General features: G+C 43.7%; 1 protein-coding gene across 1 annotated transcript in view; it reads left to right on the top strand.

Moving 5' to 3' along the window:
* The window catches only part of PGM5 (phosphoglucomutase 5), a 191,487-nt gene that overhangs the window by 97,212 nt on the left and 75,201 nt on the right, over nt 1–19,074 (top strand). The gene's annotated exons all lie outside the window — the stretch shown is intronic.

Here is a 19,074-nt window from a genome sequence, read left to right as displayed (position 1 = left end):
ATGATGTACAAAGCACTTTCCCATACACTTGTCTTCATTGGTTCCTATCTTAGGACACAGACTGGATGGGAAAACTTGGTCTGTAACTTCTGACAAAATGGCTAAGGCCCTTTGTAGCTAAGATCTCTCTGTATTTGCAGCTGACTGTTCCTAAGTAGGACTGTGTCCCATTTCTGTGTTATGTTTCAAATGAAATTGTCCTTTCTTTTCAGATACTTGAGTGGTTGTGTATATGCCGTGTGTGTGTGTGTGTGTGTGTGTGTTGCATGGAGAAACAAAGGCTAGGGCTGGAGGGGGTGTATGCATGAAGGATACATTCTACAAGTTTTAATTCTTGCTTTATTTTTCTCTTTATCTGATTCTGAGGGGAGTTCAGCATATTCTTTGGCTTCGAGAAATGATATTTGAAAGAGGAATGAAAGTGTTTATTCTTCGGAGTTAAAAAAAAAAAAAAACAACAAAACCTCAGCAAGTATGCATTCTGTTCCACTTGGTCTTGGAAGTCCTTTGCCAGCGAGATGAGCTTTATATCTTCTCTCTGGTGAAACTTCCCCACGTCTCCTGATCGACATTCCTCCACTTGTACGCTTCATAAATTAGGAGGGACGGTGCTGTTGTCATACTTGACCATATAAGGGAAAGAGAGGCCCCATGTTATTTGGTCCTGCACTCATGTCAGAACTGTATATACACTCAGGGCCTTTTAAGGGAACATGGTGCGTGCAGGGAAAACATCCCCAGGCAGTCCATCCATTTTCCTCGCTACTGCAGGGCTGGTGCCTGCAAGCTCTGTGTCACTCGGAAGCATAAATCACAGGGGGTTGCTGGCACTGAGCTCAGGGGAGGAAAACCTCGGAGGACCGTGCTCGCTGCCTAGCGCTGTTGGCCTCTTCGTTTTTACTAAAAGCCTATCTCACCACTTGGCCTTCTGACTTGTAGTGAGAACTTCACAACTTATACATCCTGATGTTCATTCGGACACCCCTCACCCCGCTCCCTGTTACAAATTATTATGATGGCTGCAGTGAGGTGACCACGGCTTCCTTAAGATTTCAGATGAGTCTTGTCTGCACTGTAGCATTTGTCTCCATGTAGCATGAGGTCTCGACTTCAGAGAGGCTGGCCTTGAACCACAGAGCTTCCTCTTCCTAGCTCTGAGAACTCGGACACATTACATAACCTCTATGAGGCCCAACGTCCTTATCTAAAAATGGGGAAGATAAAGGCGGTAAAATCCATTTTAAAGGGTTTAGCACAGTGCCTGGTGCATAGTAAGTAAATGCTTGATACCTGTTAGCCGTTACTATTATTACTGTTGCTGCCAGAAGAGAGCTATCGTTCTGCTCTTTGCAGCAAGAATTTCCTATAGCTCCCGCTGCTCCGATACAGCACTCTTTTTACCAACATTTTCTTTGAATTCAAAACACATCCAGAAGTCTTCTTAGCAGCCCTGAAGAATGTCTTGGCACAACTCATTGTACAGAGAATAGGTTCTGGAATCAGGCAGGCCAGGGCCTGAATCCCTGCCCAGCCACTTATCTGTTACAGCGTTGGACAAACAACTTAATCTCTTGGTACCTCAGTTTTGTGGTGTGTAGTCTGGTGGTAATGGTTGTTTAAATCCAGGTATTTTGGTTGCCACGGGCAGAAATGAATCAAGTATAGGACCAGGACAAAGAGGGTTGATAGCAATCCTATAGAGATTTCACGGAAATAAACTGCAGTTCGGAGGGCTCTTCAGTGCTGATAGTAAGCAAGGTGGACGGACTTCCCTGGCGCTCCAGTGGTTAAGGTGCTGTGCTTCCAACGCGGGGGGCACGGGTTCGAACCCTGGTCAGAGAACTAAGATCCCACATGCTGCACGGCCAAAAAAAAAAAAAAAAAGAGCCAACAGGTCTCGTCTGGCTCTGTCCACCTGGTGGACACCCGGTTCAGCCTTGGTCCCATCAGCTCAGATCACCTCGGCCGCAGGGCCTCTGCGCTGGGGCACTTTCTCTGGAAGAGGCAACAGGTAATGAAGCACAAGGAGGAGGATAAATAATGCCTTGTGGGATTGCTGGGAGGAGTCAGTGCATTACCATAGGGAAGCACCCAGCATGGTGCCTGGTACTAGTCAGTGCTCGCTAAGTGTTCGCTCTGTCCCACCGCATCCCTAACTCCCTTCCCCAAGAGTAGACACTCCACTCCTAGAGCCATGGTACCAAAGATGGGGAGAGGAAGGAGCACTGATGTCACTTCCGGGTTAGAATTCAAAGGGAAAGAGATAGCTAAGTTTGGGGAAGAGAAAGAGAGGCCTTGAGAGGAGGAGGAGCTTCCACTTGGAGGCACATAGATTGTCTCCTCCGGTGCAGCTAATCACACTCACTTCCTTCTTTGAATTCCACCCGCTTGAGCTACATTTCACAGAAAACAGAGTCCTGCATGATAGGTCAAAAGGACAGTAACACGACTGTGGGTCTCCTTCAAACTCCTGCCGCTCTGTTCAGGCAGGTCCAGCATCAGCCATGCTGCCAGGACAACCAGGTAGCTACATCATCCAGGCCAGGGGGGTGTTGGGGAGAACACTTAGGGAAGCCTGCACGGGACGTCCCTTGATGCCCCCGAACCTTCAAGGCAGAGCCCTGGTCCCATCCAGAGGCTTCTATCCAGTACCCCAGGGGCCCTTGCTAATTTCATTAATAGACCTCCCTTCTCTTCTCGGGTTAGGTCAGAGGTTCTCAAACTGCTTTTCTGTTCACAGGCATAACCCACTCCCATCAGGAGCACCTGTTGTCCCCTGCAGTGATTCTCAGGCAGGTGGAGCTCTGCCTAGTAGAATCTCCCCACCTCTGAGTTTCTGATAATCCCTCCTGACCCTGTTAGAATGTAGCTCAGAGGTTGTTTTTCAATCAGTAAACATCCCTCAAGCACCTGTTCAGTACCTGGCCCTATGCTAGGAGTTGGTCTTCAGAGAAGGACACAGCCCTTGTCCTCCTGAAGCTGCTGGAGGAGATGGGCCAGGGCAGTGATGTTTTGCATGAGGCTATGGGAGAGCAGAAGAGACACCTGTGATGGGGTGATCTTGTTGCCTTCAAGGAACCTCTGTGGGTCTGGAGGTTCTTCCCAGAAACTGAGACTTAAAGGACATATAAGAGTTAGCTAGCTGAAGTGAGGGAAGCTGTATTCCTGAGTCCTGGGGGGCAGAAAGCTTGGCTTATCTGGAAATTGCAAGCTTTTGGAGTCCCTGGAAGGTAAAACTGCAGAGTATTTCTTCAAGGGAGGACAGACTCTTTCCCTTGATGCCAAGCTTGGCTGTGAGTGCCCTGGGGCCCCCAAGGTCATAGCCCTTTTAGTTCCCATGCAGCACCTTCCCAGGAAACACTCTGTGCCAGTCCACAGTGGAGGGAAGCGGGGTGGTGGCAGGTCCCGATCCCACACAGCCATCTCTCAGGTTCAAACCCCTCTGGCAGCCCCTGTTTCCTTGCAGGCTATCGCTAATGGATGAGTCACTTTTCTTTGAAGCCTTCAGAAGACCCACTTACCCCAAGGAGGGTGAGGATTTCTGCCTGTCAAATTGTGCTGCTTTTCTGGGATGTTTACTGTGTCACAAACACCCCCATCTCTTCCTGTGAGGACACTGAGACGCACAGAAATGCAGCGACTTACCAGCAAAAGTTAGTGAAAGATGGAGTTAGGATTTTGACCCAGGTTGCTCCATCCAAGAAGCCCAAGCTTGTTCCACTCTGCTGCCCAGTCTCCCTAGAGCAGGGGTGCCCAACCTCCGGGGTCTAATGCCTGAGCATCTGAGGCATTTCTATAATAATAGAAATAAAGTGCACAATAAATATAATGAGCTTGAATCACCCCAAAACCATCACGCCACCCCTGGTCCATGGAAGAATTGTCTTCCAAAAAACCGGTCCCTGGTGCCAGAAAGGTTGGGGACCACTGCTAGAGCACTACAGGAGAAGTGAGTGGGGAAGTAAACCCACTCCTCTCAGTAGCAGGTATTGTTATTATTCCAGTTTCTTGGATGTGAACTGCAAATAAAAGAGGATAAGTGGCCTATGAGGGTCACAGGATGAAAAGTATAAGAGCTGCACTTTGAACCCAGGCTTGTCAGATTCCAGAGGGTGCGGTACTTACAGGCTAGGGGGCCAGATGTCCCGCTCACATTTGCGGCAAGTGCTGTGGTGCGCCGAGGGCTGAACCTCAGCCTGCCAGGGTTTGATTGCCATCTTCCGTATTCTCTCGAGACAGACTCACATCTAGGCTAGCCCTGATGTTCAATGCCAATCTAAGTCTGGACTCCCAATCGAATAATATCCTCTGAGGACTTCTTAAACATTGTACAATATGTACAGCAAAATTTGGTTATTAGCATTTTGAATACACGCACATATATATATGTATATATATATCATATATATATTTGTCATATTTAATCCAAATCCTTTACTCTGTATATATCTTTAAAGTAATAGAATGTTTGTAAATAAAGGTTTTTATCTTGCCCAAAGTCTATATATATACATACAAATATATATGGTTGCATTGCTTAACGGATCACCGTCATTTGCATATAGTTTGTCTTCACTCACAGCTTTTTATAAACCCTCCTAGAATAAGAATCTTCTAGAAATAAGAAACACTACTTGTTATAAGTATAGACACCAAGACCCACTAATTCAAGATATTCTTGTGGAGGGACCTAGCAATCTGTACCTTTAGTAAGTACCCCAGATGATTGTTATTATCAAGAAAGTGTGGGTAGCACTGGCGTCTTCTGTGAAACTGAGTGATTAAGCACCGCCAGCTAGACAAGAGAAGAGGGAGACTCGTCCAAGCTGTGTGCCAGGTGAGGCCTTTAAAAACACTATCTGGGGGCTTCCCTGGTGGCGCAGTGGTTGAGAGTCCGCCTGACGATGCAGGGGACACGGGTTCATGCCCCGGTCCGGGAAGATCCTATGTGCCGCAGAGCGGATGGGCCCGTGAGCCATGGCCGCTGAGCCTGCGTGTCCGGAGCCTGTGCTCCGCAACGGGAGAGGCCACAGCAGTGAGAAGCCCGCATACCACAAAAAAAAAAGAAAAACCACTATCTGGATACCCAATAGATGTCATCTTACTCTAAGTTTATAAAAGTTTACATCGTAGGAAGTCATTTTGCTACTTTTATTTGAGTTGAATATGCACATTTGGTTTCACTAGGGGAAAGCACCCCAACTGTCATATTTCATCCAGCTAGAAAGTGTTACAAGTGAATGACCATATTTTTCTTCTGACTTTTGGAGCATTGCCTTGAGATTTTCCCAAGAAACTCAGTCAGTAGCCCAGTGCCAGGTTAGTGTGCTGGGGTTGCATGCCTCCATATCTGGCTTTCCAGATGGGCATTATTAACTGCATTGGATATTGGCAGAGAAAATGGGAGCTGGCTGAGAGAATTCTGGGATGGAATGTTCAGAAATAAATTTGTAGGACCTGCTGAAAATAAGTATAGTATATGCAGAATGTGGTGGGGATAAAGTGAAGGAGAAGATGAAGCATTCTCCCCGAAACCTTATTGTGCAAGAAACTACCTAAGATTCTGACAAGAGTTACACCACTTGCCCTTGCCCCCAACACACACCCACACACCCACACCCACACACACACACTCATACACACAATACACATGCATACACATGCCCACCCCTCCCCCACATGCCCACACACACACAAGCACATACATACACACACATGCCACATGCACTTGGGTCATTTTATCCCTCATTGGCATCCTCAGCTTCTTTCCTAGGGCCTTTGATATTCATAGCCTTAAAAATAGAGACCTGAAAACAATTACAGTTGATCCTTGAGCAACACGGGTTTCAACTAAACGGGTCCACTTATATACAGATTTCTTTCACTAAATACCTACCACAGTAATACATGATTGGAGATGGGTTGAATCTGCAGGTGCAGAACCATGGATTCAGAGGCCCGACTGTAAAGTTATATGTGGATTTTCAGCTGCACAGGTGGTAGGTGGCCCTAACCCCTGTATTGTCCGAGGGTCAATGGTGTTAACTCCAAAATGAAGAAAACTGAAACATCGACATGAGTAACTGCTTAGTTTAATGTAAAAATGTAACATTTTGTCACTTTATTATTAAATTTAGTATCCAAGTAGTCAACACTTGAAAATAATTTGTAGTATGTATTTTCTCATTTTGAAAGGATTCCCAAGTGTACATGATAGATGAGAAATCTTGTCAATAGTTAATTGAGTGACTTGTAGCCTCATTTCAAAAACAAAATTATAAAAATCCTTTCAAGATTCTTTTAAAGCAAGAAGTCAGTTTTTATGTGAGATGTAGATATATTTTAATATGGTTGGTATGATATGGGTTGAGGCCTCACCCACACATGCACACTCACAGAGTTCACCACTTCTGAATGCTATTGGGTAGGGCATACGGTTGGAGGAAAAGAAAATGTGCTGTTTAAAGTTGTGTCTTCAACAGTCCAAAGACTGCAAAAGGCTTTAGGGTCCACCCTGAGTCATAGGACCATTGGGCAGGGTGTGATCCACCCCTTGCTACACCAGGAACGTGTTTAAGGGACTTGAGAGTCATAGCTTCTGCTCTGGCTACACGCAGGTGAAACTGATGGAGAGCTTCTGCATCCAGTTGCACAGGCTGTGCATTGTGTAAGGGCCCCGCATTCCAACGGGGCAATGTTCACGCTGAGGACACTTACATTTAAATATTTGTTATGACAGTGTTTTCACAGGTGCATTAAAGTGCTCTCTTCTAAGAAAAGTAGTGTGCTACCACGCTTTTTTGAAAGCTGGAAATTATTGGGTCTCAAAGATGATGTAGTACCTTTAGCCCCAGGGCACTGCTTGGGCTGCAGCCTGGGCCGATGGAAAAGGCAGTGCTTCTACCTCTCCACTCATCTGTATCATCCCTTCACCGCAGGAAGTGGTGTCTTGACCTGAAGAGAATTGTTCCTCTCACAGGAGACTATGCCCCTACAGTGGTTCTCAATGCCCAGAAGCCACCGTGTCCTCTGCTGACCCTGTCCCTCCTCTGTGGGTCCCCAATTAGGCCCAGCAATCAGCCAAAAACACGGAATGGATCCACACAGAGAAACATTTCCGTGCCTCAGTCTCTGAAAAGGGGGAAAGAACAGTTGAGAAGCATTGTAATTCCCCACGGACACTCTACTTCTTCAATTAATTTCAGGAACTGTGTGTTCTCACCAACCTATTTTGGTCCCCGTCCTCCAGAGACCACTAGGCCCTCTGAGAGAGAGTCTGTCCCACTGCATGGGTCACCCTGAATGCAAACAGCTGCTTTCCCCATCTCCTTCCTCTTCCCCTACTGCCTCCCTAGGGACAGAACCCCAGGACCAGATTTAGATAGCAGAGAGCCCTGCTGTCAGTCACCCTCACTGGCCCTGCCCCTGGACTGCCTGGATTGCCTATCAATCTTTTCAGCCAACTCTTTGTAATTAATTCCACGTGGAAGTTCATCCACCGTAACTTAATTTTATCCTGAGCTTTCAATGGTCTCATGTACTTGCTCCCTCTGGTATTTGAAGGACTTAGTTCTGGAATCTAAATGACGTTTGTACCCATGTAGGAGAAGTCTGTGTTCCGATGGAGCCCACAATGTTTGCATGGAATTAACAAATGTCATTAAGTACTTGCTCTGTGCCAGTCAGAGCCCTTACCCTCCAGGGGCTCACAGATTAGAGGCAGTCAGCTGTCCCAACATCTAATGCAATAACCTGTGCTGAGTGTGTAATTGGTAGGGTTTCCTGTGGCAGCACAAAGAAGGGACTGGACACATTGACCTGGATAGTCGAAATAGCCTGAGTGTAGGGGGCTGGATGAAAAGAGTGCTGGGTATCTTCCATGTGCCCCGGGATGCCTCTCCACTCTCTCCCTACACTCTGTCCCACAGGCTGACCTCTATGGACTGTATCAACTGGCTCATCTTCCCTCCTGATTTCAGTTGGGTTTGGACAATTGGGGGCACTACAGATGTCAGGCAGCTGGAGGAGAATGGGGTCAGGAATTGATTTCTCTCCTTGACGGTTTTCTATGGGCTGGCAACATGTCTCCTCTGAAGGTCATGGCTCCTGCCAGGCAGCCCTCTTCACGCAGCTCCGTCTCTGGTTCCAGGAATGAGACTGGGGGTGGTGTAATGCTCGCCCTGATGTTACTTGCCCTGGGGTACTGTACTGTCCATCGTGCTCCCCTTCTCCACTGCCCACACCTGCGTAAATAGCAGCTGTGTTTTGGTTTTGTAAATTTATTTATTTTTGGCTGTGTTGGGTCTTCGTTGCTGCACACGGGCTTTCTCTAGTTGCGGCAAGCGGGGGCTACTCTTGGTTGCAGTGTGCGGGCTTCTCATTGCAGTGGCTTCTCTTGTTGCGGAGCACGGGCTCCAGGTGCATGGGCTTCAGTAGTTGCAGCGTGTGGGCTCAGTAGTTGTGGATCACGGGCTCCAGAGCGCAGGCTCAGTAGTTGTGGCGCATGGGCTTAGTTGCTCTGCGGCATGTGGGATCTTCCTGAACCAGGGATCGAACCTGTGTCCCCTGCATTGGCATGTGGACTCTTAACCACTGCGCCACCGGGAAAGCCCAGCACCTGTGTTAAACTCTCCTCAAATTACTCAATTTGAGTGTGTCATCTATTCCTGTTGGGACTCTAACTGATATGAAGAGTATCCCCATCTATGTGAACTATGTGTGCCAGGAACTGAAGCCGCATAGTGCTTTAAGGAGGCTCTACCAAAATAGCAGTGTGCTCTGGCAGGAGGATAGAGGGAAATGCAGGAAGCAGCAGCTGGAGAGGTAACAATGCTAACAGCTGTTGCTGCTGTCCGTGCACTTCTCTGAATGTTTGGGGCTTCCCAAGGGTCACCCCATTTAGTCCTCCCTGAATAAGGAGATTCAGTGTTATTACATTTCACAGGTGAAAGAGCTGGGCTTATTGAGTTTAAGTAACTTGGCCAAGGTCACTCAGCCAAGAAGGGGTGGAGCTGGGTGGGGACTCAGGCAGTCAGAATTCAGAGTCCATCCTCTCGTCCACGCAAAGGTGTTTGGACTTGATTCCACGGCAGTGCACGTCTGCCTACCTTTCCTGTCCACTCAGCTTTACCTTGTGCTGTAAACATCATTTCCCACAAAAGGACATCAACTTCTCCAATAGTTTCTTTCCACATAACTATGTCTTATTAAATCAAAACTTTTTAAAAAGATAAATTAATGTGGCATGAGCTTTCTTTATACTTATCAGCAAAATTAAACCCAATCCTGAGTAAGGATGGACATCCTGGAAGGGTAAGTGCAGCCTTGAATATGTGATATCTTTCAGTTGGGGTGGGTGCTTCTGTGTCCCTTGATAAATACTCGTTTTCTCAGAGCCCATTTAGGGATGGCTGCCTGATGACTTGACATGACTTCCCAGGAAACGGCAAACTGGGTCATACATTAAGCCACAGATCTTTGAGAAAAGTGATAATGACATGATATTTTAATGTTTACCTCTGCTCATGGTATTACCCATAGAATGGTGATGTAGCATTACACAAATACTTCTTTTCTCTGGGTTTTGTTCTTCCTTTAAAACGAGTATCGGGCTTTCCTGGTGGCGCAGTGGTTGAGAGTCTGCCTGCCGATGCAGGGGACATGGGTTCGTGCCCCGGTCCGGGAAGATCCCACATGCCGCGGAGCGGCTGCGCCCGTGAGCCATGACCACTGAGCCTGCGCGTCCGGAGCCTGTGCTCCGCAACGGGAGAGGCCACAACAGTGAGAGGCCCGCGTACCGCCAAAAAAAAAAAAAAAAAAAAAAAAAAAAACGAGTATCATTTTACAGCCGCTGTATATTTATTTAATGTTCCATGCCCAGATGTCCCATTTCTCCTGTTTTATGACATAAGAGCAATAAGATTTTTTAATACCATCCAGGAAAAGATGCTGATTGAATCCAGAAGAGGAAACACAGAAGGTTTTAAGAAAGAGAAGCTTTGTTTAGTGAGATGTTTTATCTCCTGGGTTAGAGCTGTCACATCAGTTAGTATTTACTACTTTTTGTCTACAGTTGTAAAGGAATTGATTCTAAATCTTCCAAGGGTATTATATAGGCTTTTAAAAAAGCTTCAGTAAGGTGTCAACATACTTTAAAATTCAAAGCAAAACAAAAAGACAAGAAGATGCTTCACTTTTTGCTCTTCAGGGAGCAATCTCATGGGAATCTGAAGGACAGCTGACAGTCAGTCTTTTCTTTATCTCTCAGCTTAACTGGAACACTTGGGGCTTAATATTTGCCAGCCCTAGCCCCTCAACAGTTTTTCTTTTTTGAAAATAATTAGAACCAGGAACAATTTACATCAGAGTTCTCAAGCATCAAGATGGTAAACATAGACACTTGTTGATTCCCAGACATAGGGTTCCCGAGTATTTGCGAGCTTAAGAGAGTGAACCTGTGATTCTTTCAATTTTACGTATTTTTCTCTTGGATCTTTGGTGCAAGTCCAAAGCCAAATTTTTTCTTTTAAGTGAACATCCTCAGAAATATGCCTGCCTTATGTTTCCTAACAAAACTTAAAATCTAATTGGGAAGGATCCTGTTTTCCTCTGTAACACTTACCTAAAATGAAAGTACAGAAGCTTTTAGATAAAGCAGCAAAAGCCCCTGGGTTTGGGGTCCCCCTTTGTTTGTTTTACAATTGCCCCAAATCTAGAATTTTTTAGGGAGCATGAAACATAGTTATATTTTGCTTTTTTAAAAAAAATAAATATTCTTTAAATGATATGTCCATTTCCCTTTGGATTAAGTGAAAGTTCCAATACCCAGAACAGTACTAGTGTTGTAATACCGTAGGACATTTCACAGTTGTTAGAGCACTTTCTTTTCTTTTTATACCATCTCATTGGATCCTTATGACTTCCCCGATAAGACAGGCAAGGGAGGTGTTATTTAGTATGTGAGTTTTGAGGTTTAGACCAGGCTGAGATACTACTGGCCCCAGGAACAAGCAGCTCGCTGCTAAAGTTGACATATATTAATATTTATGTATATGGTTGAAAAACTTTTGTGGTCATCTTATTGTGACAGCCTCATGTTTTATATTTATTTTACCTGAAAGTGTGAGTTGCTCCACTCAAAGGATGAGGAAGGAGTGAACTTTGAGATTGGTATTAGAAAACAAGGCCTAGTTGAACTCTGCTTAATTCTTATTGGTGAGCTGAGTAGGCTGCCTTAGAAATGCATTTAAAGTGCAAACTCACATAAGCCTTTTACCTCAGAGCAGCTCCAGCCAGCAGTGCCAGATATCAAAGAAGGGATCTGGGAGTGAACTCATCCATGTGAAAACACTAGGGGACAAACTTGCAGGCAGTTTTGTTCCATGTCTACCAGACCTTAACCAGCATGTCCAGAATGCTATTAAACTCCATCTTCAGTAGTTTATTTCCTGGGATGATGTAAATAAGGCTAATTTAAACATGTACTCAGTCGTAAATACTACAGGGGTTTTTTCTTTTAAATAAAACAGCTTATGGAACTCGATATCAAAAAAAGAAACAATCCAGATAAAAAATGGGCCGAAGACCTAAATAGACATTTCACCAAGGAAGACATAGATGGCCAAGAGGCACATGAAAAGATGCTCAGCATCACTAATTATTAGAGAAATGCAAATCAAAACTACAATGAGATATCACCTCATGCTGGTCAGAATGGCCATTATCAAAAAAATCTAGAAACAATAAATGCTGGAAAGGGTGTGGTGAAAAGGGAACCCTCCTGCACTGTTGGTGGGAATGTAAATTTATACAGCCACTATGGAAAACAGTATGGAGGTTCCTTAAAAAACTACAAATAGAACTACCATATGACCCAGCAATCCCGCTACTGGGCATATACCCAGAGAAAACCATAATTCAAAAAGAGACATGTACCACAATGTTCATTGCAGAACTATAGACAATAGCCAGGACATAGAACCAACCTAAATGTCCATTGACAGGTGAATGGATAAAGAAGTTGTGGCACATATATATAATGGAATATTACTCAGCCATAAAAAGAAATGAAATTGAGTTATTTGTAGTGAGGTGGATGGACCTAGAGACTGTCATACAGAGTGAAGTAAGTCAGAAAGAGAAAAACAAATACTGTATGCTAACGCATATATATGGAATCTAAAAAAAAAAAATGGTACTGATGAACCTTGTTGCAGGGCAGGCATAAAGCGGTAGATATAGAGAATGGACTTGAGGACATGGCGTGGGAGGGCGAAGCTGGGGCGAAGTGAGAGTAGTAACATGAACATATATACACTACCGAGTGTAAAATAGATAGCTGGTGGGAAGCAGCCGCATAGCACGGGGAGATCGGCTCGGTGCTTTGCGATGACCTACAGGGGTGTGATAGGGTGGATGCGAGGGAGGCTCAAGAGGTAGGAGATATGTGGACATGGGTATGCATGTGGCTGATTCACTTTGTTGTGCAACAGAAACTAACACAGTATTGTGAAGCAATTATACTCCAGTAAAGGTCTATTTAAAAATAAATAAATAAATGTTAAATGAAGCATAATGTATATTTAACAAGGCACATCTCATGCGTAGCTCAAGGACTTTTTACAAAGACCACACACCCATGTAACTACCATTGTAGATCAAGAAACAGAACAGCATTCCTGAAGCTCCCTCGATCCCCATTCCAATCACTACCTCCCCCTCCTCCCCAGAGATAACCTCTATCCTGACTTCTGTCACCAATGACTAGCTTTTTTGGTTATTTTTTTCCAGCTTTATTGAGATATAATTGGCAGATAAAGCTATAATATATTTAAAATATACGACGTGATGATTTGATACTGATAGACATTGTGAAATGATTATCACAATCAAGTTAATTAACTCATTCATCACCTCACATAGTTTTTTTAGTGGGAATTCTGCTTTCAGCAAATTTCAAGTACACAGTACATGTTAATAACTATAGTCACCGTGCTGTACATTAGATCTTCAGAACTTATTTATCTTTTAATTTTTTATTGAAGAATAGTTGATTTACAATGCTGTGCCAATCTCTGCTGTACAGCAAAGTGACTCAGTTATACACATACAGACATCTTTAGAACTTGTTTATTTTATAAATGGAGATTTGTACCCTTTGACCACCATCTCCCCATTCCACCTCCCCACCCCAGTCCCTGGCAACCACCAATCTACTCTTCATTTCTATGAATTCAGCTTTTTTTTTTTTTAGACTCCACATTTAAGTGATACCTTACAGTATTTGGTTTTCTCTCTCTGGCTTATTTCACTTAGCAGAATGCCCTCCAGTTTCATTCATGTTGTTGCAAATAGCAGAATTTCCTTCTTTCTTTATGGCTGAGTAATATTCATTGTATTTATATACCACATCTTCTTTATCCATTTATCTGTCATTGGACATGTAGGTTGTTTCTGTATCTTGGCTATTGTGTATAATGATGCAATGAACATAGGAGTACAGATATCCTTTTGAGATCCTGTTTTCATTTCCTTTGGATAAATATCTAGAAGTGTGATTACTGGATCATATGATAGTTCTTTTTTAATTTTTTGAGGAGAGGACCTCCATGTTATTTTCCATAGTGACTGTACCAGTGTACATTCCCACCAACACTGCACAAGTGTTCCCTTTTCTCCACATCCACACTGGCTCTCTTATCTCTTGTCTTTTTGATAATAGCCATTCTGTCAGGTTGGCTAAAAACCCAATAATAGGTGTGAGGTGATATCTCATTGTGGTTTTGATTTGCACTTCTCTGATGATTGGTGATGTTGAGCATCTTTTCATGTACCTCTTGGTCATTTGTGTGTCTTCTTCAGAAAAATTTATTTTCCTATTTAGACCCTTTAACCATTTTTTAAAAATTAGATTGTTTGTTTTCTTGCTATTGAGTTGTAAGCATTCCTTATATATTTTGGATATTAATCCCTTATTGGATATAGGGTTTGCAAATACATTTTCCCATTCCATAGGTTGTCTTTTCATTTTGTGGGTTGTGAATATCCTCTTTTGTAAAGTGCCTAATCAAGATTTTTGCCCATGTTTTAAAGGTTATCTGCCTTTTTTACTGATTTGTAGGAGTTTTTACATATAAACCACGTATAAGTCTTTTGTTGGATATATGTGATACAGATATCTCCTAATCTATGTAGATGGAGGCTTTTTAAGAAGGGACTGAGAGTTCAGTATGTAGAAAATAGAACCAAGAGGTGTGCTCAGCTCTTAAGAAAGTGGATGTTTGAAGATAAATTAAAGGAAGAGCGACCTGGATCTTGTCCTTTTAAAATCTATTGGAACTTTCTTAAAGTAGAATTCCAAGAGTAGCTGATGCTGCCTCATGTACTTGATATAATTAGTCATTTTTTATTTGGCTGTTCTCTCGCAAGGTAAAAGAGAGTCATTAGTAACTGTTGGTATTCCAGTAGAATATTGTCACATACACTGATGTAGTACTGTGTAATTAAGTTAATACACATTTTAATACCTACTGTGGGCATGCACGGCGCTGGATGCGGGAGGTGCAAAGGTGGGTGTGCTGGCACCTCTACATGTAGTGAGCTTTTAGGGATCTTTCAGGATGCTTTTGTATCTGTTATCTTGTTTGAGCACATGAGGGTAAGGCGACCACCAGACTGGTAAAATAGAAATAATTTGTCCTTCTGTTTCTCAGACTTTTGACTCTCATATATTCACTGCCCTAATTCTGTAACATCTTTATTTTCAAGAAATTGCCTTTGTCTTATCCTGATAGCCCCACCAATTAATACCTGGAGAAATTCTCTTTGCTCAAAATGACTAATTTAAATAAAACATGCAGAAATTACTTATTTCTTAATATAATATAAGGAACCTACAATGAGAAAAGACCATAAAATAGAGATACTTTTCCCCTTGCTGTTCGACAATACTCCTTAAACAATAGATATTAGTCAACTGAAGTCATGCAGAATTTATTGAGGGCAAGTCTGACAAGGTATTATGTTATCCTAGACATTGAAGAGCTATAAAGGCATATAAGATGCAGCCCCTGCCCTCAAAGAACTAACACACTGGTGGTTGTAGTGGTGGTATCTGTGTGTGGAGGGAGAGTGTTAAGAAGGTAACAACATATACAGTGACAATGTGAACATAAAAACCCCCTACCAAGAGAGGAAGCCTAGGGCAGGAAGGGTTACTTTGGATTGATAACGGCAATGAAAAAAGAATTGTATTTGTTACGATAATGGAGCTGGTGCTACAGAACTAATCCCAAAGTGTACAATGGCTCAAACATGGCAAGAGGTTATTTCTCAGTCATTAGAAGTTAAAAACAAGTGTTCCTGATTGGTGACTAATTGTGCTCCAAATGGTGATTCAGAGATCCAGATCCTTCCAACTTGTAGGTCCACCGTCTTCAACATGTGGCTTCTAGGATTGCTGGGCTTGTCCACATTAGACTGGCAGAAGGAGAAAGAGCATGGAGGATGGGAAATTTTAATAACCAGATTTGAAAAGCGTGTGCATTGTCTCCACTGGGGTTCCGTTGGCTAGAACTCAGCATGTGGCCACAGTGAACCTCGTGGGAGGTTGGGAAGTGTAGTCCAGCTGTGTGTCCAGGAAAAGATACTTTTGTTGACCACTAGCAGCCTTTGCCACAGGATTCATGATGGCAGGGCATTTAAGATAGGTTTTGAAGCAAAGTGAAGTATTTTGAGAGAGATTGGAAAGGAGGATTAATCCAGGTAATATGAAAAGCGTAAAGAAGGACTTGTAAAAAGCAACAACAACAATGCAAGAGCATATTTAGAAAATAAGAGATGGTTCAGTTTTTAGCAGCATATGGGGAGTATCATGGGAGAAAGTATTGGCAAGATAGGTTGAGGCTATTTCCAACCTGAAGCCACATTTTTAGAGGTTTTAAAATCCACACTAAGAAGCTTATATCCACCATGTTTTTTTTGTTTTGTTTTGTTTTTTGTTTTTTTTGCGGTACGCGGGCCTCTCACTGTTGTGGCCTCTCCCGTTGCGGAGCACAGGCTCCGGACGCGCAGGCTCTGTCCCTGGCTCATGGGGCCTAGCCGCTCCGCGGCATGTGGGATCTTCCTGGACCGGGACACGAACCCGCGTCCCCCGCGTCGGCAGGCGGACTCTCAACCACTGCACCACCAGGGAAGCCCACCATGGTTTGTTTTGTTTTGTTTTGTTTCGGCTACCAAGGCTCACTCCCATCTGCAGGAAAACTGTGGCCCAGATTCATTTTCTTTCTTTTCCTTCATATGCTGGTCTTTCCTAGAAAGTGAGTTTTGTTTGTCTCTGACACATGGTGGTGGTAGTCGAGGAGAGGGGTGCAGACCCTCAGCATGAGCTGCTTCATTTTTAGCTTTTGTACCAGAGACTCCACTGGGGCCTCCTGCCAAAAACCAGTCTAGAGCCTGGTATCTGCTGAATGTTATGCTTGGGATGGGTCCCAAGTTCAGTAGAAGGAGAAGGGAGGGGCATTCCTTTCTGACTGTAGGACACATCAACTCATGCTCAGGATCCGGGAATTTAATTACCCATATTGTTATCTTAGCTTGTACAGCTGCAGATGTGGCTCATAGTCATAAAAGTATCCGGTCCTTTAAAATCCAGCCTCAGCCTTCAGCCTGATGACCTCCTGACAGTGGTCAGCTGAGAAGGGTGAGCTGGGGAAATCCTCTCCCCTCCTTTCAGTTCTGCCAACTTGGCTTTGAACCAACAAGAATGTTTTGGCCAGAGAATATATATCCCCACACCCTCTAGCCTCTCTCTTACCCTCACCTCTGCCCCATGTTGCATATTCTATTTCGTAATCTTATGCGTTCATTTTAGCTAAATTAATTTTGACCCCGGCTTTATTATGCGCTGCCCTAGAAGGCTTCAGTGTGAATGATTTCTCCTTCCTTGAGCTTCTGACCTTAAATTAATGGCTGTGAAAGCTTACCTTTGCTCTCCAATTTGGAGAGGATTTATTTCATTATTCCTACCAGGATGTAAACATGATTGTATATCTTTCTTAGACTACTGAGGAAAAGAGAACATTTGATGTAACACCCAAGCATCCAAAAGGTGCTTGTTTTCAAAGCAAACTTTTTTTTTAAGACATTTTTTTTTAAGTTGAACCTTTGTTTATTTATTTATTTATTTATTGGCTGCGTTGGGTCTTCATTGTTGCGTGGGGGCTTTCTCTAGTTGTAGCGAGCGGGGGCTACTCCTTGTTGCGGTGCATGGGCTTCTCATTGCGGTGGCTTCTCTTGTTGTGGGCTCTGTGGGCTCTAGGTGTGCGGGCTTCAGTAGCTGCAGCACGCGAGCTCAGTAGTTGTGGCTCGCGGGCTCTAGAGCGCAGGCTCAGTAGTTGTGGCATATGGGCTTAGTTGCTCCACGGCATGTGGGATCTTCCCGGACCAGGGATGGAACCCATGTCCCCTGCATTGGCAGGTGGATTCTTAACCACTGTGCCACCAGGGAAGTCCCTCAAAGCAAACTTGAAAGAGACTTGGCACACAGTTTTTTCAAGATTGTGAGCACATTAATTACATTTGGGTTCAATGGAAAGAGAAGTGTTATGTTCCTCTGGCAAGAGTTCTAGATATTTTTTCCTCTAGGTGGCCACAAAACAAACCTAAAGAAATCACTATTACATCGTGTCCTTTGTCCTATGTGCATTTTTCTTCCTCTTCTTCACCGAGATACCCTCACTGGTTCCTCTCCATGGTCACCTTCTGCACCTATAGTCATCAAAGGACTAAACCTTGCTGGTGGCAGGCATTTGATGTTTTTCTCTTTGGGTTGCCTCCATGTGGGGCTGATGAAACTCTTCAGGCCAGTGTCTGTGGCAGCAGCTCATTCCCCAGCCAACTTTGAGGTTTGTATATGTCTTGAAGCACTAAAACATTTGGGGAGACAGCATCGTGTAGTGGAATGGAACATGGACAGAAATTAAGCAGACTTGGGTCCAGAATCTAGCTTTGCCTCTTATCTCTGTGAGATCTTGAACAAAATACTTGACCTTCTGGGTCCTCTGAGCCTGAGTTTTGACAGTAAAGCTTAGTTTTAGCTGTTTTTAAATTTTATCTAAATGGAACTGTATAGTGTGTATTCCTTTGATACTGGTTTCTTTCACGTGATATTATGTTTGTGAGATTCATTCAAGTTGTTGCACGTAGCACTAGTTTGTTCAATGAAATTTATGCTATTGCATTATATATTGCAAATCATTTGTCCCTTCTACTTTGATGGACTTTTGTTTCAGTTATTACCAATTGTGATTCTATGATCATTTTTTAAAAAATCTTGTGTACATACTCTGTTGAGTAATGTCACCTGCTGGGCTCCCCAGGAAGCAGCTCTGAGATAGATTCGCTTGCAGGAACTTTATTCCTTTCTGCCATCAAGATCAAAGTTTCCTTCAAGAGCAATACCTATGGGGGAGTGAGGAAGGAGGATCAGACAGAGAAGTTGGAGCTGAAACGGCCCTACAGAGTTGTGCCAAATAGGGGCAAGAAGCCTAGACCTTTATACATCTCTCATTTGCCAGGCATTGGATGTGGATTGACCCAAGGAAGGGAGCATGATTTTGAGTGAGACATCTCTCTTTAGCAGAGAGTGGGGGCCACATCCGTGAGCTGTCACCATTCCTAGAAGCCATTAACATTCCTAGAAGCTGGTAGAGTGTTCCAGTCCTAAAAGTCCTAAAATGTGTGTGTGTGTGCGCGTGTGCGTGTTGGAGGTGAAGCTGAGCAGTGTACCACAGTGTCTACTACATCGTTAGTATTAACTTCTAGGAATTGAATTGCTGGTTCATAGGATATGTGTATATTCATCTTTAGTAGATACTGTCAAACAATATTCCAAAGTGTTTGCACCCAAATACCACCTTAATTTAAATTCTGAGATTCCCCAACTGGGATCTTACCACCAAGATAAAGGAATATATATAGAAGTGAAACATAAATGTGAGAATACGCTATACATTAACTGAACATCTTCTATATTATGGGGAAAGCAAAATTGAGTACCGTTGGAATAGGCTATTT

Source organism: Delphinus delphis, chromosome 6 (genome assembly GCF_949987515.2).
Source record: "Delphinus delphis chromosome 6, mDelDel1.2, whole genome shotgun sequence".
In the NCBI taxonomy this organism is placed as follows: domain Eukaryota; kingdom Metazoa; phylum Chordata; class Mammalia; order Artiodactyla; family Delphinidae; genus Delphinus; species Delphinus delphis.
The sequence above is the reverse complement of the archived record's forward strand: the minus strand, read 5'-3'. Positions and strand labels throughout refer to the sequence as shown.